Source organism: Rhincodon typus, chromosome 37, assembly GCF_021869965.1.
Source record: "Rhincodon typus isolate 14 chromosome 37, sRhiTyp1.1, whole genome shotgun sequence".
NCBI classification, from domain to species: Eukaryota; Metazoa; Chordata; class Chondrichthyes; order Orectolobiformes; family Rhincodontidae; genus Rhincodon; species Rhincodon typus.
Genome location: NC_063368.1, coordinates 21,314,345 through 21,338,180, shown reverse-complemented (window position 1 = coordinate 21,338,180; position 23,836 = coordinate 21,314,345). Strand labels below are relative to the sequence as shown.

Here is a 23,836-nt window from a genome sequence, read left to right as displayed (position 1 = left end):
TAATACTTCCCCGGTACTTTTCCAAACGTTACTGTGTGTGTGTGTGTGTATGCATTACAAAGTTGTATTCCTGACACGATGGCTATGCAGATAGCTGTCGTTATCTAAGCTCTTTGGTTGCATATATTGTTCAGCCAGTTTTATAAACAATTAGCATATCTTTTTTAAAAAAAAATCCTTGTGAACATTCTTTCAAGAACTTTAACTGGCACAAGATCTAATATATGAAGATTTTTTTCATTATTTGTATTATAGAATTCAGAAGGCAAATAAATATTTAATTGGAAAATTCTCCATGTCCTGATTTTTAAATCCCCTGTCTTTCCTGCTGACCTGCATGGATCAGATTTCTCAAGTAGTTTTGTTAATTTTTTTTGCATTAGCTTCACCTTGTCATTAATGAGCCTTTGTACTGAAGAACAATCAGTTAAATGCCAAATAATGGATATTTAAACAAATATATCTCATGCCATTCATCTCTTTATATACTATCCCAATTGTTTCATGTTTCTTACATTCTCCTTGGATAGTGATGCTTCCATATCTAAAATGTAATCTGGGAATCCTCTTGCTACAGCTACATGGAATATTCTGAGTCACTCAGCACCAATCCACAATCTGCTGTTGTGCTAACATTTTCCCCACTTGTCTTTGGAAGATGCAGTTCAGTGGATGACAGCTTTTCTCCAATACCTCACATAATGATTATCTGTAGTGTGTACCTAGAAAATGAATGACAAAATATTTGACTGTAGGCAGCACCACAGCCAATAGTGGTTCTGTTGATCTGGTGTCTAATCACAACCTTTCTAGGAATTGATGGAAAATGAGCAGTAATGGACAACCTGTCCTGGGGGAAATTACTGTCAGTTGTAGCACCCTTACGTCTGCACTAATTAAGCAACCAAGGTTGCAACTACTGGGAATGGAATCTACTTAGGATGTGTAAAGGACTGTATCCACCAGGTGCTGCATTTGCCCATTGAGTCATGTAAAGTACAAGTGGTCAAGGGTTTGCTGGTTCACAGCTGTACTCATGTTTTTGGATGTTGCCATAGGCAAGAAAGGTTGTTGGTTGGATGAACTAAGGTAGGGCAAATGTTAGATCTGATGATATTTAAACTTGCTCAGCCTCCTGAATATCTTTTTGTCCGAACTTTGACTTGATCCTCTCTATCATTTTGAGAACGTGTCATTTTGTTTTCTTGCTTATGTATGCTACTTTACATTTGTCTGTCTGAATGACAGCCTTCACTTAATAACGTTAGCTACCTGCTGGCCAAAAAAAATCAATCTGTTTGGATATGATGTACACCTCCACAGCCAGCACATTCTGACTTGGGACATGAGCCCATACTTTCTGACCCAAAGGTTGGGACATGGCTATTGCAACACAAAATCCTTAAATATCTGTTGCTTAATATTTATTGGTCAATTAAACACAATTAAAACAGATTAATTGCTTGTTGCTGTTTATGGGATCTTGCTGCGCACATTGGTACTGTTATTTTATTGTGTTTTGTAGTCAATGATTCGAATGATAGGTCTGAAGTACTTTGAAAATTTTTGGAAATTCTGAAAAGTGTAATTATAAATAAGTGTTCTTGGTTCTGTTTCTCTTCCAACTTGCATATGCCAACCTACTAATCATTTAATTTCTGAGCTGCTGCTTCAGAATCTACTGCTTACTTTGCATTGAGTTACCAAACTCACTTTATTTACATACAGTAGAAACAGTAGAAGTCCTATTATGGTTGCACATACAAGTATGGAAGGAGGGTTGAGTGGAAGAAGAGAAGATCTGCAATAGAATAGAAGACCAGGAGTGTTTAATGATAAAAATGGATGATATGCAATGTATTCTGGATGATGGGAAGATGAAGAAAATGGATCTAATGGCAGAGTGGATTGAAAAACAGAATTATCAGCAACTACCATTCCAAATCAAAACTAAAACACAGCACAATGGGAGCAGAAGTTATGATTTGAGATTTTTTTCAGTTTTTGAGTCCAAGAGGCTGTAAAGTGCCTAATTGAAAAGATAAGGCACTACTACTTGAGCTTGTATCTAAGCTTCATTGGAACAGTGTAGGAAACTTAAGAGCAGAGAGGTCAGTGTGGGAGTGAAGCTGTGAATTAAAATGGCAGGTGACTAGAAGCTTGGGGTTACATTTGTAGGCTGAACAGAGGAGTTGTGTGATCATTGTACATAATCAACTTTTAATCTTTAACGTAGCAGAGGCCACTTGTGTAGCAAATACAGTAAAGTAAATTGAAAAAAGTCCATCATGTAGACATCACTTCTGTAATTAGTGTTCAATATTTTATTCATTGGAAGCAATTAAGAGAAAGTTCACTAGGGTGAGAGATTCTTTATCAGCAAAGGCTAAATAGGTTGGGACTCAACTCACTAGAGCTTAGAATGAAGAGGGTTCTCTTTGGAAACGTGTACATTTCGTAGGGTAAATGTTGAGAGGATGTTTCCCCTGGTGGAAGAATCTAGGACTAGAAAGCATAGTCTTAAGAGTGAGCTAATGAGGAATTTTGTCTTGAGGTTTGGGACTCTTTGGAGCTCCTTGCCACAGAGACCTGTGGGGGTAGAGTCCTTGTGTATATTTAAAGCTAAGATCAATTCTTGATCATCAAGGAAATTGAAAGTTACAGGGAAAGGGCAGGAAAGTGGCCATGAGGAGTGTCAGATCAGCTGTGATCTTATTAAATTACAGAGCAGGCTTGAAGGGCCAAATGTTCTACTCCTGTTCCTATTTCATATGTTCTTATGGTTTGAAGTATGCCCTCAATGTTAATATGTTGAGTTTAACCAGGAGCTTTTGTAGGGAACTTTTCCAAATGCATTTTGGAAGTGTAGGTATGCCACCCCATTGTCTTTCCCACAGACCGTCCCCTCTTCCTTGAAGAAATTGGTTAGTAGGACAGGATCTTCCTATTTCAGAGTTCCTGCTGTTAACTAAGTTGTTGTGAAAAATCTTAAATTTTTTGCTGTTTTTCATTGAATTCTTTTATTTTACTCTGAAATGAATCATAGAATTGCTACAACATAGAAGGAAGTCCCTCAACCAACGTCTGTAGAATCTCTCCATTTAGCTTTTCACAAATGTCAACCAATCAACTCATTAAGAGTTTGCACAAAAGCAAGGGTGATAATCTCACTCTATCAAAAGCCTTGACACTGGTAATCTGTTTTGCCAGAAGCTGCTAGCCATTTTGAGTCCTGAAATCCACCACTGAAGACCTACTGCTCAGGAGATCCAGTGGCAAAGAGGAAAGTGGGTCCAAGTATTTGAACATTCATAGACAACCAAATGTAAGCAGAGCTTGCAAAAGTGAACTGGCAAATTAGTGTTAATTGGTCATCAATAGTGATGCAGTGGCACACATTTTAAGAAGATATTTCATAATACACAATAGATTAATTCCAACAAAAACGAATAATTCAAAGTGAAGAATCCACCATCTATGGTTACAAAAAAATTAAAACTAATACCAAACTTAAAGAAAAAACATAGTCGCACACAAGTAAGTGGCAGGTCAGAAGATTCAAAACTTTTTTAAAACATCAATGATTAACAAAGATTAATAAGGGGGGGGAAATTAGAGTACAAGAGAAAGTTAACTAGAAGTAGAAAAACCCGTATTAAGACTTTTTTATAGATATTTTAAAGAAAATAGTTGAATTTTTGACCTATGGAAAGCAAGTCTGGGGGATTATTCATGGAAAATATTGATGTAAGAATTAAACAGGCATTTTATCTTCACTATAGAGGATACAAATAACATTCAAAAATGACTGTAAATCAGGAAATTCAAGAGAAACACTAGAAAATTACAAACGAAAACAGAAATTGCTGGAAAATCCAACAGTTCTAACAGCATGTGTGGAGAGAAATCTGAGGTAACATTTTGGGGTCCAGTGACCCTTCTTCAGAACCGGAAAATTACAATTGCTAGGGAAGGACTTAGAAACTAGGCAACTTGGGAAAATAAATATTGATTAAAAGCCAAAAGAACTGCAGATGCTGTAAATCAGAAACAAACAAAAACAGAAGTTGCTGGAAAAGCTCGGCAGGTCTGGCAGCATCTCTGAAGAGAAATCAGAGCTAACGTTTCGGGTCCGGTGACCCTTCCTCAGTTCTGCTGCCAGACCTGCTGAGCTTTTCCAGCAACTTCTGTTTTTGTTTCAAATAAATATTGATGTCTTGAAAAGAGTTCATTTTACCGAAGTTGACGTACTGGAGGTCTTAAAAGCATGAAGGTAGGTAGATCCCTGGGACCTGATCAGGTGTTTCCCAGAACGTAGTGGGAAGCTAGGGAAGAAATTGCTGGGCCAATTGCTGAGATATTTGTATTATCGATAGCCATTGGTGAGGTGACAGAGGACTGGAGATTGAATAATGGAACCACATTAGCCAAGAAAGGCTGTACAGAAAAGCCAGGGAACTAGAGTGGTGAGCCTGATATGGTGGGTAAGTTGTTGCAGGGGATTCTGAAGACATGATTTTCATGCATTTGGAAAGGCAAGGACTGATTTAGGGATAGTGTGCAAGGCTTTGTGAATGAAAAATCATGTCTCACTAACTTGATGGAGTTTTTTGAAGCGGTGACAAAGAAGATTGAAGTTGGAGCGGTAAATGTTGTCTATGTGGACTTTGTCAAAGAATTTGATGAAGTTCTGCATGATGGACTGATTAGTAAGATTAGCTCACATGGAATCTAGGGAGAGCTAGCCAATTAGATACAAAATTGGCTTGAAGGTAGGAGACAGAGAATCATGGTGGAGGGGTTGTTTTTCAGACTGGAGGCCTGTGACCAGCAATCGCCACAAGGATCAGTGCTGGGTCCACTGCTTTTCATCATTTACATAAATGATTTGGATGTGAACATAGGTTTGGTTTGTAACTTTGCACATGACACCAAAATTGGAGGTGTAGAGGGCAGCGAAGAAGGTTACCTCAGAGTACAATGGGATCTTGATCAGATGGGCCAATGGGCAGAGGAATGGCAGATGGAGTTTAATTTAGACAAATGTGAGGTGCTGCATTTTTGGAAAGGCAAATCAGGGCAGCACTTATACATTTAATGGCAAGGGTCCTGAGGAGTGTTTCTGAACAAAGATACCTTGAAGTACAGGTTCATAGTTCCTTGAAAGTGGAGTTGCAAGTAGATAGGATAGTGAAGAAGGCGTTTGCCTTTATTGGTCAGGTGCGTTAAATGTAGGAGTTTGGGAGGTCATGTTGCAGCTGTACAGGACATTGGTTAGGCCACTATTGGAGGACTGTGTACAATTCTGTTCAACCTGCTATAGAAAGGATATTGTGAAACTAGAAAGTGTTCAGAAAAGATTTAGAAGGATGTTGCCAGGTTTGGAGGGTATGAGACATAGGGAGGAGCTGAATAGGTTGGGGTTATTTTCCCTGGAGTGTCAGAGGTTGAAGGGTGACTTAATGGAAGTTTATAAAATCATGAGGGGCATCAATTGGGAGAATAGCCAAGGTCTTTTCCCCAGGGTAGGGGAGTCCAAAACTAGAGGGCATAGGTTTAAGGTGAGTGGGGAAAGATTTTAAAAGGAACCTAAGGGGCAACTCTTTTTCACGCAGAGGGCGGTGTGTGTAAGGAATGAGCTACCAGAGCAAGTAGTGGAGGCTGGTACAATTACAGCATTTAAAAGGCATCCGTATGGGTATATGAATATGAAGGGTTTAGAGGGGTATGGGCTAAATGCTGGCAAATGGGACTGAGTCAGATTTAGGATGTCTAGTCTGCACAGATGAGTTAGACCGAAGGGTCTGTTTCTGTGCTATTTGACTGAGTGGTACTGAGCAAATTGTTGGAGCTGTGACTTGACAAGACTCTAGGTTTTTAGAGCACCTCATCCTAGGGTCTTTAAAGAGGTGGCTATTGAGATAATAGCATTGTTTTAAATTTTCCAAAATTCCTTAGTTTAAGAGTTTCTGTTCAACAGGAAAATAACAACAGTCCTTCCTTTAGCTTTCAAAAAAAAAAGGAGACAAAGTGAATAACTACTGGTCAGTTAACTTAAAAATTGTCATTGACAAAATGCTAGTATCCATTATAAAACTGTTATAGGAAGGTACTTTTAAAAAGTTAATGGTAATCAGGCAGGGTCAGCATGATTTTTTTTTTCTTATAGGTTCATAGACATTTAAAGCGCACACTTTTTTTATTTGACCAATCTGGAGTTCTCAAAGTAGCAATGTGCTGTGGATTAAAGGGAACTGGGAATGTAGTACGCTTGGATTTTTGTAAGGCATTTGATGAGATGCTACATCAGATTATTGCACAAAATAAAAACTTGTGGTATGGGGTAACGGACTAGTTAGCTAACAGGAAACAATAGATGTAGCTGGATCACTTTCAGGATGGCAAGATGCAACAAGTGATGTGCTGCAGGAATCAGTTCTAGGGCCTCAACTCCTTTGCAATTTATATATAAACTTGAATGAAGGAACTGAAGGTATGGTTGCTAAACTTGCTGGTGATTCAAAGCTAGGTAGGAAAGTAAGTTGTGAAGAAGACATAAGGAGGCTACAAAAGAATGTAGATAGGCTAAATAAGTGGGTGACGATGGGACAAAAGGAGTATAATGTGGGAAAATGTGGCAGAAGTGTTCATTTTGGCAGGAAGAGAAAGCGAAAAGTATATCTACGTGAGTGATTGCAGAAGTCTGAAATTCAGAGGCATTAGGGTGTCCTAGTGCACGAATGGTAAAGGGTGAGTATACAGTACAGCAAGTACACAGGAACAGAAGTAGGCCATTCAGCCTCTCGAGCCTGTTCCACCATTCAATGAGATAATAACTGATCTATGACCTAACTCCATATACATGTCTTTGGCCCATTTTGTTTAATATCTGAATTCAACAAAAATTTAAAATGCAAAAGAACTGCAGATGCTGTAAATCAGGAACAAAAACAGAAGTTGCTGGAAAAGCTCAGCGGGTCTGGCAGCATCTCCGAGGGGGGTGGAATCCAGAGTTAGTGTTTCGGGTCCAGTGACCCTTCCTCAGAACCGTTCTAGGGAAGGGTCACCGGACCTGAAACATTAACTCTGATTTTTTTTTTTCTTCACAGATGCTGCCAGATCTGCTGAGCTTTTCCAGCAACTTCTGTTTTTGTTTTTAACAAACATTTATCTGTTTCAGATTTTAAATTAATAACTGATCCTGTATCCGCTGTCGTTTGTGGAAGAGTGTTTCAAACATCTACCACCCTTTGTGTGTAGAAGTGCTTCCTAATTCTTCTCCTGAATGGTCTGGCTCTAATTCTCCCTCTAGTTCTAGAATTTCAAAACAGTGCAACTAGTTTATTTTTTATCTACCCTGTCTTTTCCTGTTAATATCCTGAAAACTTCGATCAGATCACCCCTTAACCTTCTAAAACACAGGCCTAATCTGTGTAATTTTCCTTCTTAACTTAACCTCTGAAGTACAGGTATCATTCTTTTAAGCCTTGGATGGAGTACAACCTATGTTAATTTATCCTTCCTAGGTATAGTGCCCAGATCTGCGCTCAGTTCGCCAAGTGGGGCCTATTAGGAATTAGAAAGCTATTTGAATGTTACCAAATATTGCAATAGGAATTTACTGTACAAGTAGGGAAGTTATGCTTCACTTATGGCATCGGTGAGACCTCCTCTGGAGAACCAATATATACTACTGGCCCCCTTATTTAATGAAGGATATAAATGCATTCAAAGAAATTGAGAAGTTTTCCTAGACTAATGCCTGGAATGAGTGAGTTGCCTTGTGTGGTAAGGGTCGGACAGGGTCAATACGTCTGGAGTTGGAGGAACCAGCAGGTCAGGCAGCATCGGTGGAGCAAGAAAGTCGATGTTTTGGACCTGATGAAAGGTCCCAACCCAAAGTGTTGACTTTCCTGTTCCTCCAGCTCCACAGTGTATTGAATCTGACTCCAGCATTTGCAGTTCTTGCTATCTCCAAGAGTTGGACAGGCTAGGCTTGCATTCATTGGAGTTTAGAAGTGTAACAGGTGATGATTGAAACATGTAATATCTTGAGAGGGTCTTGACAAGATAGATGGGAAGAGATTTTTCCTCTTGGAGAATCTAGATATGCCAGGAGTATTCTAAGTAAGGCAAATGAGTTAAGGGTGTGGACAGACGTGTGGAATTGCGATGTTGTTGACAACACAATCGCACAGTTGAGGGAGGGATAGGACTGACAACTCAACATTCCAAGGATTTTCGGGCAGGATAGATGAGGGTGTAAATAAGGAGGTAGTGTTTATATTATTAAGGAGTCAGTTACTGCAGTAAGGAAGGATGATGTCTTGGAAAAGTCTTCAGATGAGGCTTTCTGGGTAAGGTTGGGTGTAAAAAGAAGGCAGTCACAAGGCTAAAAGTGTATAATAGGTCTCCAAACAGTCAGTAGGCATTAAAGGAGCAGATAGGAACATTAATAGGTTAATTGTGTTAGGGAATTTCAAATTCCCCTACATTATTTGTGATAGTCTAAAAGGGTTCAGGGGTTTAGGTTTCTTGAAATGTATTCAAGAGACCTTTAAGTATCAACAAGGAATGGTCAAGTTAGACAGATGTTCAAAGTAGCTATGGGATAGCAATTTATTGATGGCGACCACAACACCGTATGCTTTGTTTGTTACGGGAAAAGGAAAAAGGTGGTCTGCGAAAAAGGGTTTTGGATTGGGGGAAGGTAGGTTTTATTAAAATATGGTAGGATCTGGGAAAAGCTACTTGTGGATGATTTGACAGCAAAATAGTACAGGGTGTTCAAAATGGAATTGATGAGAGTATCGGCCCAACATGTTCCCTTTTGGGCGAAACATAAGGGCAACAAGCCCAGAGATCCATGATGTCTAGGAATATTCAGGACTGGAAAAGAGGCTTTATAACAGTTACAAAGGGAGTAAAAAATGAAGACCCTAGTTCAATACAGAAAGTGCAGAGGGTACTTTAGGAAAGCAAAGAGGGGTCATGCAAAAACACTGATGGGTAAGATTTAAGAAGAATCCCAAGATATTCTATAAGAGTATCATGCAGAGGAGGATGACCAAGGGGGCAATCTCTGCATGGGGGTGGACACTGTAGGGGTCTTAAATGAGCACTTCACATCTATCTTCACTTTGGAGAAGAAGGGTGTAGGTACAGAATTTGGGAAGAGGGACTGCGATTCTTCAGCAGTTTGATGTGGAAAGGGAGGAAGTGTATTGGAGGTTTTGGCAAGCCTAAAAGTGGGCAAATACTGAGGTCTGGATGAGTTGTATTCCAGGCTGCTATTGAGACGAGGAAGAAATTAGAGGCTCTAATCCAAATTTTAAATTCCTCTTGCCACAAATTAGATGCCAGAGGACTGGAGGAAGTTAACATGGTTCTACTTTTCTAAATGAGTGTTAGGAATAAACCAGGGAATTACAGCCCAATGAGTCTCTCATCAGTGGTAGGGAAACTATTGGAGAAAATTCTGAAGTAGAGAATTAACCTCCACTTGGATAGGGAAGGTTTAATCAGGAAAGCTCAGCATGGCTTTGTCAGAGGGAGGTTGTGCCTATCAACAAATGTGATTTATTTATTTTTCCCCGAGGTGTGTAAGTAAGGGTTGTGTTCAGCGAAGCTTTCAACAAGGTCCCACGTGGGAGACTGAAAGAAGGTAAAAGCACAAAAATGAACAATTTATTATGAATAATGTAACTTTGGCAGAAAATGGATGAACTGCAAGGCAATCTATTCTCTACAATCTAAGCCCAATCCTCTTGATCACCAAACTGCCCCACTCTCATCAATTAGACAGATGTGAATAAAGGATAAATTTTTTTAAAAAACTAAAGCATTGTAAGCTGACCGTTCAATAACTGTTTCAGTAGTGAATACTAAGCCTTCATGAAATTCAGTGGAATGTATTACAGGCACACACTATTGTACCTTCAGTGGAAATAGCTTCCTGAGACCACCTGGATTGTCCTTTTCTTTTTCCTCCAGTCAGCTTAAACCTGATGCAATGATTGCTGTCCAGTAATGTTCTATTTTAATTCTCTCATTAGATGTGGATGTCAGTGTTTGGGCCAGCATTTATTACCTGTCCTCAGTTGCCCTTGAGAAGGTGGCGGTGAGCTGTCATCTTGAACCGCTGCAGTCCATGTGCTGTAGGTGCATCCACAATGCCCTTAGGGAGGGAATTCCACGATATTGACCCAGCTGCAGTGAAGGAACAACATTATAATTCAGTCAGGATGGTGAGTGGCTTGGAGGGGAACTTACAGGGGATGGTGTTCCTGTGTATCTGCTGCCTTTGTCCTCCTTGATGGAAGTGGTTGTGGGTCCAGAAGGTGCTGTCTAAGAACCCTTGATGAATTGGGGAAATTCTTCTTGTAAATCGTACGCACTGCTGCTACTAAGCATCTGTGGATGTGGTCTCAATCAAGCAGGCTCCTTTGTCCTGGATGGCATCAAGCTTCTTGAATGTTATTGGAGATGTGCCTATCCAGGCAAGTGGGGAGCATCCCATCACACTCCTTACTTCTACCTTTGTAGATGGTGGACAGGCTTTGGGGACTTGCTGCAGGATTCCCAGCTTCTGACCTGTTCTTGTAGCCACTGTGTTAATATGGCCAGTCCAGTTGTGTTTCTCGTCAATGGTAACCCCCAGAATTTTGATAGTGGGGGATTCAGTGATGGTAATACTTCAAGCCTGAAGAAAGCCAGTTTGTTTTCTCACCATCTATGATAAGTTGTAGCTTTTAACTAACAAGTCAGAGATTTGATAAATTGTGTCCTCCAAGTAAGTGAAAGTATCCAACAAGTTAGATCAAGGAACAGCAGATCCTAACGAGCCAAAAGGATTATCTCTCAAAACCCTGTGGAGAGGGGCCAATGATCTGCTTTCCCAGTCTTTCCCTCTGACCATAACGTCCATTTTTCTTTGTTTGTGTAGAGGAAGGTTTTACATAGGGGTTAGAGTCAAAAATAAGAGTTATATGTCAATGGTTCACAACTATTTATCTGTAGCTAGAATCTATTTGTTTGTAATAAATAGTAATTCTTGTTAAATCTTGCTCTGTGCTTTCTGTCAAGCTGGGTCTAAAGAAACAGATAAATTGGGGAATTTTGCACATCTTTTGTTAACTTTTCTGACAACTCTAGGAATAACTAACAATGCCCACAAGTCATTAATCATTTTTTTAATACAGAACTTAAGCTTGCAGACAAAAAGCTGCATCACTATTATTATATAGTCAGAATTTAAGACAAAATTTAAACAGCATTGATTTAATGAAAAAATACAAGCTTGAAGACTGGAGACTCTAATTCTAGAGACTGAAAATCACTTTAAAAGCATCATCATAAATAAACAGGTTAACAAGGAATTGAAGGAGAAATGATACTTCCAAAAAAGATTCAATGTCCGAGATGGGCCAAATCTAACATCGTATAGTCATTTTGGGGAAAAGTTCTTGAAACAGCAAATTGCTTCAAAATTTAACACTAAGTCTAAAGCCAAGCAAATCAATGAACTGTTGTATCTGGCAGGCTAAGAATTAGTGTCAGTACTATAGAATAACACAACCTCACAGGTGCCCAACTATGACAAAAGAATGCTACATCTGTAGGTCACTTCCAATAATGTGCAGATGTAGGACACCACTTCAGAGCAGTGAAAAACCAATTGTTTACTCATACTAAAAAACTGGATGTAGTTGTCCTCCTGCATTTAGAAAATGTACCCAGCACATTCCAAGGAGAAAATGGGATCCAACAATTTCAAATTTGACAAAGCATATTTCAATGGATAGCTCGTTAATGTTGAGCTTGATACAAGGATGAGTGTCATGATCTTATCATATCAAATACCATGGCTGGAGGAGCAAAAGGCACAGCCTATAGACCTGAAATTACAGAATGCGAAAGGAATCATTCTAACATTGCAAGTACATTACAAGCAACACTACAATATATAGTGTCAAACAGAGGAGAATGCTGCATCATTCATCATTGGGGAAACCTGCTCCTTAAGCAGCAAAGTAAGGTTTTTTTTTGCCTTAAGCCTTTTCAAGCAAAAAGGGCAACTGGAACTGCATTAGGATATATTCTTCCTTTTTGAGAGGGGAAACTGTGAATTGTGCATGGGTTTTGACAAACCCAACACTGAATACAGTATCAAGCTTTCAGCGTTCCCTAGAGACAGGAGTTGTCCCTCTGGATTAGAAAATCACACCTTACTTTTTAAAGGTAAATGGGGAAAGCCAGAGAATTAAACACCAGTTAGCCTAACAGCTAAAGAAGGTTGTGCATCTATCTATCCATCCATCCATAGAATCTGTGTCCCCTAACGAAGCAAGTCCAGAAGCAACTTGAGGAAATGACTAAAATGTTCTTTCAGCTGGGGAATGATACACCATCTAACATGGTTTAATTCATTAGCTAGAGAAATCCAGCCTTTCTACAGTCAATGACAATTTAGCCAAATTGTCCAAAAGTAAAATTTTTATCAAACTCCATGCCAACACTGGATTCTGACTGGTGTCATTTAGATAAGCATTCAAGACTGCTTGCTACATCTATTACTCTTTTTTGAAAGATTTTGCTTCAATGATCTGCCATCCATAGTCACTTTAACCCAGAGATATTGCAACAGACTATATCTAATAAATTACAACATTTAGAAGGTGCCACATGTCACATGGATGATGTATGGAGTGTGAGTTCAGTTCTTACACTGGCTGAAGTTACCGTGAAGGACTCTCCTTCTCAGCTTCTCCCTTCGCCTGAGGTATGGTGACTCTTGGGTTAAGCCATTTCCCAATTCTCTAATGAGACAGCAGCCCTACAATCCCATAATCTATAATGACTTTTTATCTACCTGGTATTATGTATTCAATATTTCCAGTAGAGAAGGAGGATGGCTTGCTGGAAGTCCTAAAGCATTTAACAGTGGATTGGGGAAAGTGCTGAATAGAATTAATGTAAGTAAGTAAAACATTGACAATAAGGAAATTACTGGAACTAAAGTGACAAATTCCAAATATCTGATGGTTTCTATCCAAGGGTGTTGAGGGAAATTGGAGAGCACATTGTAGATGCCTTAACAATAAGCTTTCAGAGTTCCCTAGAGACAAGAGTTTTTCATCTGGATTAGAAAATCACACCTTACTTTTTAAGGGTGAAAGAGAAAAGCCAGAGAAGTAAACACCAGTTAACCTAATGCCTGTGGTGGGAAAGTTATTGAAGTCTATAATCCAGCATGGGTAACTGAATACCTCAAAACTTAATTAATCAGGGAGAGCCAGCATGGATTAATGACCGGTAGGTCATGCCTGACAAACCGCATTAAATATTTTTGAAGAGTTGATTAAGGTAGTGGGGACCTTTAAAAATCAGAAATCATCTTTGTGTTGAACCTAAGGAGATGGGAGAGATATTAAGTGAATGTCTATGGATGTTGTTTATATGGGCGTACAGAAGGAATTTGATAAAGTCTCACATAAGAGACTGTTAACTAAGGTAGAAGCATATGGAACTGAGGACAAATTGCTGACATGGTTGGCAAATTGGTTGAGTGGCAAATGACAAAGTAGGGATAATGGGTAGGTGCTCAAATTGGTGGGATGTGACCAGTCGTGTCCAACACAAATCTGTGTTGGGGCCTCAATTATTCATATTATTTATTAATAACTCGAATGATGGCATAGAAAGTCCTATCTCCAAATTTGCTGACAACAAAAAGTTAGGTGGCATTGCAAACAGTGTAGATGATAGCATCAAATTACAAAGGGATATTCATAGACCGGGTGAATGGGCTAAACTGTGGCAGTGGAGTTCAATATAGACCAGTGTGAGGTTATCCATCTTGGACTGAAAAAGGAAAGATCAGGGTACTTTATATATGGTATGAACTTAAATATATTGGATGTCCAAAGAAATTTGGGTGTTCAGGTGCATAGATTTGTAAAACACCAGGTGCAGAAAGCAAGCAAGACTAATGGATTGCTGGCCTTTATACTCCAGTCCTCTGGATATAAGGATGCAGATGCTATAGCACAAATACACAAAACTCTGGTAAAACCCCACTCGGAGTAGTTTGAGCAAACTGAGTACCACACCTTAAGAAGGATATATTGGCCTTGGAGGCAGTATATTGTAGGTTTATAAGAATATCAGTTATACAGCATGAAAACAGACCCTTTGGTCCAACCAGTCCATGCTGACCATAATCCCAAACTAAACTAGTCCCACCTACCTGCATTTGGGCCATATCCCTTCAAATACTTATTCATGTACTTATCTTTTAAATGTCTTTTAAATATTGTAACTGTACTGCATCCACCACTTCTTCTGGAACTTCATTCCACATGTGAACCACTGATTTTTAAAATCAAAGTTGCCCTTCATGTCTTTTTTAAATCTTCCTCCTCTCACCTTTAAAAAATGTGCCCCTTTGTTTTGAAATCCCCCACCCTAGGGAAAAGACACCTGCTATTCACCTTATCTATACCCCTCACTTTATAAACCTTGATAAGGTCACCCCTCAAACTCCTAATCTCCCGTGAACGAAGTCCTAGCCTATCCAGCCTCTCCTTTTACAATTCAAACCCTCCATTCCCAACAGCATCCTGGTAAATCTTTACTGAACCCTTTCCAGCTTAATAATATCCCTCTGATAACGGGTGACCAGAACTGAATTAAGTATTCCGGAAGAGGCCGCACCACAGTCCTGTGCAATCTCAACAGGACAACCCAACTCCTAAACTCAAAAGTCTGAGCAATGAAGGTAAGTGTGCTAAATGCCTTTTTAACTGCCCTGTAAGAATTGTGTACCTGAACCCCTAGGTCTCTGTTCTAAAACACTACCCAAGGCCCTACTTTTAATTGTATTAGTCCTGCCCTTGTTTGTTTTGCGAAAGTGCAATACCTCACATTTATCCAACGTAAATTCCGTCTGCCATTCCTCAGCCCATTGACCCAATTGATCAATTTTCTCTGTAATCTTAGATAATGTTGTTCGCTGTCCATATACCACCAATTTTGGTGTCATTTGTTAACCATGCCTTCGATGTTCCATCGAAATCATTTTATATAAATGACAAACAAAAGTGGACTCCGTACCAATCCCTGTGGAACACTGTGTTGGTTTCAAACCTCTAGTCCAAAAAACAATCCTCCACCACCAATCTGTCATCTGCCATTAAGCCAATTTTGTATCCAATTGGCAAGCTCATACTGAATCCCATGAGATCTAACTTGACTAATTAGTCAGTCATGCCGAACCTTGTCAAAGAGTTTACTAAAGTTCATGTAAACAATGTCTGTTGCTCTGCCCTCATCAATCTTCTTGGTTAATTCCTCAAAAAGCCCAATCAAGTTTGTGAGACACAATTTCCCTCTCAAAAAGCCATGTTGACTATCCCTAATCATTCCATGCCACTCCAAATACACACCCTATCTTTCAGAATCACTTCCATCAACTTACCCACCACTGAAGTCAGACTGTCAGTTCCTAGCCTTCTCCTTGCATCCCTTAAGCAAAGACACAACATTAGCCACTCTCCAGTCATCTGGCACCTCACCCATAGTTATAAATGATAAAAATATTTCTGCAAAGGGCCTTGCAATTTCTTCCCCAACTTTCCACAAAGTCCTGGGATACGTGATCGGGTCAAAAATTACATGACACCAGGTTATAGACCAACAGGTTTATTTCAAATAAACCTGTTGGTCTATAACCTGGTGTCATGTAATTTTTGACCTTGTCCACCCCAGCCCAACACCAGCACCTCCACATCACACTAGATCAGGAGATTTATCCACCATTTTTATATTTTCTCAGACCTCCAGTATCTCCTCTTCTGCAATGTGAACTGTTTTCAAAATCTCAATTTACTCCTGAGCTCTCTAGTCTCCATTTCTTTCTCCACAGTAAAAGCTGATGCGAAATATTTATTTAGTATCTCTTCCCCTCTCCGAGATTCAGCACATGACTTCTTTGACCTTTAAGGGCGCTACTCTCTCTTTGCTTTCTTGCTCTTCATGTACTTGTAGAATCTCTTTTTAGGTTATCCTTAACGTTGTCTGCCAAGGCTAGCTCATCCCCTCTTTGCCTTTCTGATCTCCCTCTTAAGAATGTCCCTACACTCTCTTTGCCGTTCAAGAGATTCATTTGATACCTGGACTTTAGGGTTAAGTTTTATGAGGAGAGATTATATAAAGTAAACCTATTTTCTCTAGGATTTAGAAAGTTGAGGTGATCTGATCAGTCTTCAAGATATTAACTGGATAAGAAAACAGGGTAGATAAAGATAAACTATTTCCACTGTTTGGAGATTCTGGAACTAGGTGCATAGATTTAGTGTTAAAGACTAAACCATTCAGGCGAGCTATTAGGAAGCACATCTACACCCAACAAATACTGGAGGCTTGGGACTCTTCCATAAATGGCAGTGGATGCTGGATCAGTTATTAGTTTTAAATCAGAAGTAGATATTCTTCTGTTAAGCAAAGGGGTATTAAGGGATATGGGCCAAAGAAAGATCTATGGATTTAAGCCACGGATCTCGTTAAATCGCAGAACAGGCTGAAGGTGTTGAATGGCCTACCCCTGTTCCTAGGAAACCAGAAAAGATTGATTCAATAATCTGAATGATCTTGTAGCAAAGGTGCTGTAGGTAGCAGCCGTTTCAAAATATCACTGATTTTTACATTTTGTTTGAGGGAGATAAGAGTGTATCCAAGATAATGCTTCAAAACAGAATTAGATATGGAGACATGAGGGTATGAAAACAACACTCGCTAAATTGCATTGGCAAATTTAGATTAAAGGATAGGTTAATAGAGATGCAGTGGCAGACATTTGAGGTGATATTTCACATACACAGCTTAGCTACATTTCAATGAGTAATAAAAATTCCAAGGAATGGACTCCCATTTGTGGTTAACTAAAAATTTTAAAAATAGTAACCAACCTTTTTCAAAAAAAAGTATATAATTCTCCAGTGACAGGTAGTGGGTCAGAAATCTGGAGAGAATATAAAATGCAACAAAAATGACAAAAAATTGAGGATGGAAAATTAGAGTAGAATTGAAAGCTAGCCAAAAATGCACTTTTAAGAAGGCTCAAAAAATATTTAGTGGAAGAGTTAAGAAGGTGAGCAATAGTCCTACAGAAAGTGAGACTGGAGAATTGATTATGAAAATGGCAGATTAATTGAACTGATTCTTTGCATCAGTCTTCACTATAGTTATTTTAATCAACTAATTGGACATGCCATGATAAATCTCCAGGGCAGGTGGGACTTTGACCCGGATCTTCTGGCTCAGAGGTGGGCACGCTACTTCTATACCACAAGAGGCTCAGTCTTCATAACAGAACATACAAATAACGTTCCAGCGGCTGAAATGAAAAGGAGGGAGGAACTTAGGAAACACACAATCACCAGGGAAATGATACGGAGTACACTACTGGAACTGCAGGCTGACAAGTGCCTGGGTCCTGATGGGTCTTAAAAGAAGTGACTAGTGAGATAGATGATGTATTGGTTTTGATTTTCCAGAACACTCTTGATTCGTGGACAGTTCCATTAGATTGGAAGGTAATGAATGTAACTCTTTTTTAATAAAAAGGAGAGAGAGAAAACAAGAAATAACAGGCCATTAAGCTTCATATCTGTTATAGGGAAAATGTAAGAATCTATTATGAGATGTTATAACTGGGCACTTGGATAAGTTCACGATAATCAGGCAGAGCCAACATAGCTTTGCGAAAAGGAAATTGTGTTGAGCAATCTGTTGGAGTTCTTAGAGGCAGCACAGGCTGTGTATGACGGGAAACTGGTGGCTGCACTGTACTTGTATTTCCAGAACCCATTTGAGCTACACCAAAGCTTATTATGGAAAATAAAAGCTTATGGTGTAAGGGGTAGCATGTTGGCATGGATGAAAAATTGGCTGACTAACAGGAAACAGTAGCTGAAGTCTTTTTTTAAGGTTGTCAAGATGTAATGAGTGGTATACCACAGGGATCAATACTGGACCTCAACTGTTTACTATTTATATAAATGACTTGGATGGTGGGTTTGTTACTGCTGATACAAGGATAGATAGGAAAGTAAGTTGTGAAGAGGACACGAGGTTGAGTGGGCAAAAATATGGCAAATAATATGTGAAAATGAAATTGTTCATGTTGGCAGGATGAATAAAAAAGCATATTATCTAACTGGTGAGATTGCAGAGCTCTGAGGTGCAGGGCATCTGGATTATTCTATTGCATGAATCTATTGCAAAAGATTAATATGCAGACATAGCAAGAAATTAAAATTGAATCAAATATTACCATGTATCATGATTGGAATTGAATTCAAAAAGTAGGCAGGTTATGCTTCAGTTCTACAGGACAGTGATGAGACTGCATCTGGATTACTTTGTATGATGTTGGCCATTTTATTTAGGGAAGGATGTAAATGCACTGGAGGCAGCTCATAGACTTACTAAACTAATGCTGGCCATGAAGAAAGGTTGGGCAGGCTAAGATTGAATCTGCTGGAGCATAGAAGAGTCAGAGGTGACTATTGAAACATAAGATCCTGAGGGATCTTGACAGGGTAGATGTGAAGAATGATGCTTGTGTGGGAGAATCTAAACTGTTTAAAAGCAGGGGCCTTTAAAACGAGGTGTGACTTTTTTTTTCCCCTCCAAGAGTTGCGCATCTTTCGAACTCTGCTTTCACCACTTTTTCAAGAAAACCATCCTTAAATATTTTTAAGGTAGAGACAGAAGGATTCTTGTTAACTTTTTATCCTTTTATTTATCAGGATGAGATTGCAATCAGATCAGCTATGATTTTCTAAAAGCCTCAAGGGACCAAATAGTGCACTTCTACTCCTAGTTTGTATGTTTGTGTGAGGTGTGCCTACAAGACTGAATATGTGCAAAGGAAACTACAAACTATGACAGAGACACACTCTGCAGAATGACTATCAACAGTCTTGGAATGACTGAGCAATTCTTGATGTGATTGAATTATTTTCTCAGGCCTCAGTGATCCACTGGCAAGGAATTCAAAACTGGCTCAATCAAACAACTGGAACAAAAGAAGGGCAGAGAATGTGTTGTTGCCATTTGTCAGCATTGTGTTCAAGGATGACCAGATCAAAGCCCAGTCTACTGGGCATGAAGTACTTTTAGCATTGACAGCATTTCACAATTGTCAATGACTTGGTATTTAATGAAAAATTGGTCATTCCAGTTTCACTGTTGGTCAGCCTCCTAGACAACTGCATCAGGTACACTTGGACATTACCAAGTACAAAGCTGGTGTAAGCGTGTTGGCCAGGGATTTCCAAGGAAATGGATGATCTCCTAAGTGATGGTGCAATTTGGACTATTGACAGACTCTGAGCTGACCGAGCTACTGATACCCACTATATTTCCCACCAAACCACTGAAGCAAATGAGAATTGACCTGTTTGTTCAATGGATGGTTTTGTATTATTGCTGTTGACTATTTCTCATGGTAGATTATAGGGTTTTTAAAAAAAAAAAGTTATCCTCCACCAACACCACAGAAACAGTTGTCAGGATTGTGCATGAAATTTTCACTATACATGGGATCCCTGAGATGGATGTGTCAGACATTGGCCCACAGTTTGCTAACAAATATTTCAGCCAATTCGCAGCCACTTCAGATTGGAATGTGTAACCAGCTTGCTGAGATACCCAGTCTGATGAGAAAGTTGAGTGTGGGGTCCAGACAGACAAGTCCCTTTTGAAGGAAAATGCTGACTTTTATACAGCATTGTTAAATTACCCATTCATCCCTACTCCAGTGTGGCTTATTGCTACCAGAATTGCTGAAGGCATGAAACAGGAGACTCCATTCCCTATCCTTCCAGGGAGGTTGGTACTGTAGTTGAGTCCATGGGACTATATTTTTAAAAAAAAAAAAAAAAAATTTGCCAAAAAAAAATCAGTCTTAACCAGACAGCAGGCTGCTAACTACAAAATGTATCATTTGCATAATGGCTACCACACTTGGGCACAGGGTATGAGGTATAGATAACAACAGACATCTGTAGCAATGGTACAGATGTCCCAAGATTCAGTAGACTAGCAATGATCATATGTTGTCTATATAGTTGAGGACATTGTTTTGGAGAAATTTCAGGAAACTTGTCTCGATCTTCCCCATTGTTATGAGACTTCGGAATGGACATTCCATATGTTAGAGTTGATCTTCCTCTGCATCTTCTCTGTAGGTGTAATACTGTTTTGTATTCTGTTCTATAACCTTGATATACTTGTGTATGATTTGACTGGATAGCACATAAAACAATACTTTTCACTGTATCTTAGTACATGTGACAATAATAAATCAAATCAATCATCCAATAACACTTGATTGGGAATGAACCCAGATTGGAACAACATGATGGTAACAGTTTGCAGACCAATACGTCAAGATCAGAATTGAGGCCATAGTTCACAAGCAAAAGAATTACCAATCTCTAAGTCCTAAAGAGAATGCATTCTGGAAGATTTGTGAAATCTCCAGATTGCCTGAATTCATGAAGTCACAGACCCATGCAGGGAGAGTGTGGAAGGTCAGGCAGCGATAACTGTACAGGTAATAGCATGAATTTATAAATTTTAACTATAGGTTTCAAAACAAAACATTGTGGAAATGTTATATTGAGTTATGGTTTTGGAAGAGTTGATGATGATGAAGTTGCATTAAGCTCCACTCAGTCTATGGGTGGAATCTTGGGGAATTGTGCACAACGCTCCAATGGAGATAGACATGATATCTGTGGCACCTGATAGTCTTGTAATTATATCTAACATGACAAAGAAATTTCTACTGATTGTCATCGTGCAATAACCTGCTCTTGTTACATAAAACAAAGGCATTTTCTTTTTAAGACTCATCAGTGATCTAATCTCTGAGATGCCTTACTGGGATATCACACTGGAAATCAAGCCCCCACCTATTCCTGGAGTCATCTTGAAAGGTAAAGATCTTATCAAAGTAGGCACTTGTCTCCCTGTTTACCTGTCTGCTTAGATCCAGGTGAAGAAAACGCAGACCAGGTTTTGTACTTAACAAGAATTACTATTTATTATAAACAAATTTAATTTTTATCTGTAGCTAGAATCTATGGACTGTGACATATCTCTACTAGCTAAAGCTCAAGCCCTCTTATAAAGCTCCTATATATATGTAACACAGATACACCCACTAATATTGGTTTTATTGGTGTCAGGACAAACTGAAGATAATTCAATGGCTCCTGTCCACAGGGTCCACTGAGGTGGTCCTTAGTTTCCACGATTTGTTGTTTGCCAGTCTCTCTTCTTCAGATACTCCCTTGAAAGAACGTCTGAGCAACTCAGTCACAAATTATTAAATCTGTGCCATATTTGTTAAAAGCAACTGCTTGAAGCAACTTGTGGAAGAAAATAAACAAACTGGCTTTATTCAGGCTTTAGGATTTTTAACTGCAGGGAGAGAAAGACAGTCACCACCTCCCCTTCAGAAGTCTGAAAGTTAATGGCCAAATCATTTAACATTTACTTTTAAGAATGCCACCAATTCTCCTTTCCAATGTGTCTCAACCACCCAGTGACCAGTAACAAGGAAGGCCATTAAACTGCTCAGGAAAAGCAACTTTCCTAGCTCCACCATCCATCACTTTTCCCAGGACCCTTCCAGTTCTTTTCTGTTCTGATAATTGTCTAATTCTCTCTTCAGAGCCTTAAGTGAATCTGCATGCACTACACAAGTGCACTCAGATCCTAACACCTGCATTTTCTTTTTAAAAAAAAAAAAAAAAAAAATGGGGTTTTCCTCATGTCACTTTCTTCTTTTCCTAATCACCTTCAATTGTGTCCACTGGTTCCAGATAATTAGTGACAATTTTAGCAGTGACAATTTTAGCTGTAACAATTTAGTGGATTACTCAGTCCTGCAATCAATATACAAGAGCCGAAAAGGAATCACAACCTCTTCAGTCTTTCTTGACTGATGTGAGCTTTCAGTTCATCATTTCTGTAAATTTTCCATCTTTTCCAGTAATTTCTGTCCAAAACTACATTTTGAAAAATATGATCTACGGTTAAAAATCAATGGTAGCATCTATCTATCCTGCCCTGTGGTTTAGAAAGGCAGAATGATGGATGCACCCAAAAATGGTGCCATGGGGCCTTTTTACATCCACCTGAAAGGGAAGTTGGCACCTCATTTCAAAGTTTCACCTGAAAGACAGCACCTCCAACAATGCAGTGCTCCCTCACTACAGCACTGGAATGTTAGCCTTGAGTCTTGTAATCAAATCTTGGAGAAAGATTAAGACTAAAGCATACAACCTTGTTATTCTGAGTGGACAAAAAGATTCTGGATTGCATGGTGCTATAATTAAAATTGTTGTTTATTTACTGCATAATGACAGTGCTTAGTGCTTATTTTTGTATTATTGTGATTTTAAAAATAGATGTTTTTATATTTATTGATCTTTAATTGAGAGTATTTTGCAAGTTTGCAACAAATTTGGATTTTTTTTTAATTGCTTAAAGAAAGCAAATGATATCAGCAGGCAGCTGTCAGCATGAGGTCCCAGTGCTGATGAATGACTCTGCCTGTTGTCAGCTTGCTCACCCAGGCTGGGCTTTCGCTGTGCTCCAGTTAAGATCTGCAACAGGTGGTGTTAGTCTGGTTAGCAGCTGTTCAGAATGAGAGATGCTAAAGAAGGACTGCCTGTAAAAATAATTTCTTCACAATGCCCTTTGCAGCTATTCAGTTAGGAACCAGCTACATGTGCCTTGTATCAGAACGCTCTGATGTGTTAAAACTGCTGATCACAACATAATTTGTTTAAGGACCTCCTAATTGTAGCTTGGGTTTCAACAAAGAGCAATATTGGGTGTTTGAAAATTTCATACTGTGCCTGTTCTGAAGAGCATTCAGAAGTATAACTATAGATTGTTATCAAATTTCTGCTATTGGAAGAGAGCATTTTTTAGGTTATATAGGGTGGCACACTATTGGGAGCCAGTTACAGAACTTTGAAGAGTTGTACCTGAGGATTTCTTTAACCTTCCAGGGTACTGTGATGATTCACTGGACAATCTCATTGCATAAAAAACATATATTCTATAATCTATCCCTTCATCTCTGCTGTACTACATGACACAAAAAACATTTACTAAAACTAACATCATTAACTTCACAAGGGTATTCATGTCTAATACCAGGATCCAAGAATGGCATTAGTTCCCTCACTCTTTAAGGATTTGTGCCACAACGTATATTTGTACAGTTCCTTTAATATTACAAAATGTTCCAAAACCCACTTTTTTGATCTTCATCCAAAGGGTGATGGAAATCTGGAAAGTACTGCCATGGAGGGTGGTTAGAGCAAGAAACATCAACCTAAATACTTGGATGAACACTTGAAATGTCATAACATTGAGGCTTAGGGCCAAATGCTGCAAAATGGGACACATTATAGGGTATGTTTTGTCAGTGCAAATGTGCTAGGCCAAAAGACCTCTTGTGTACTCTATGATTCTAAGGAGTACAGACAGGAAAATGGGGATCAGCTGGGATCTTAATGACCGAACAAGCTCAATTACTGAATGGCCTACTCCTCCTCTCTCTTGTCTTTTTATAGTGTTGAAACCGATAACCTCACATTTTCCCATATTGTACTTGACCTTCCATCCTGTTGCCAATTCATAATTTGTCTGGACAATTTGCATATTTTTGCCTGAGTTTTCCTGTGGTGTCATGATCTCCATGTCAAGAATGTTTGCAGGTCCCAAGCCCATGTATAGCTTCAGC

The 23,836-nt window shown here is 39.1% G+C and overlaps 1 protein-coding gene across 6 annotated transcripts in view; it reads left to right on the top strand.

The window, feature by feature from the left end:
• The window catches only part of LOC109933254 (transcriptional enhancer factor TEF-1-like), a 94,102-nt gene that overhangs the window by 5,461 nt on the left and 64,805 nt on the right, over positions 1–23,836 (top strand). For 2 of the 6 annotated variants that reach the window (XM_048617502.1, XM_048617501.1), the window contains exon 2: positions 20,920–21,008. The exons of the other annotated variants lie outside the window; for them this stretch is intronic. The gene's annotated coding sequence lies outside the window, so the exon portion shown is untranslated. The remainder of the gene's footprint in view (positions 1–20,919; positions 21,009–23,836) is intronic. 6 annotated transcript variants of the gene reach the window in all.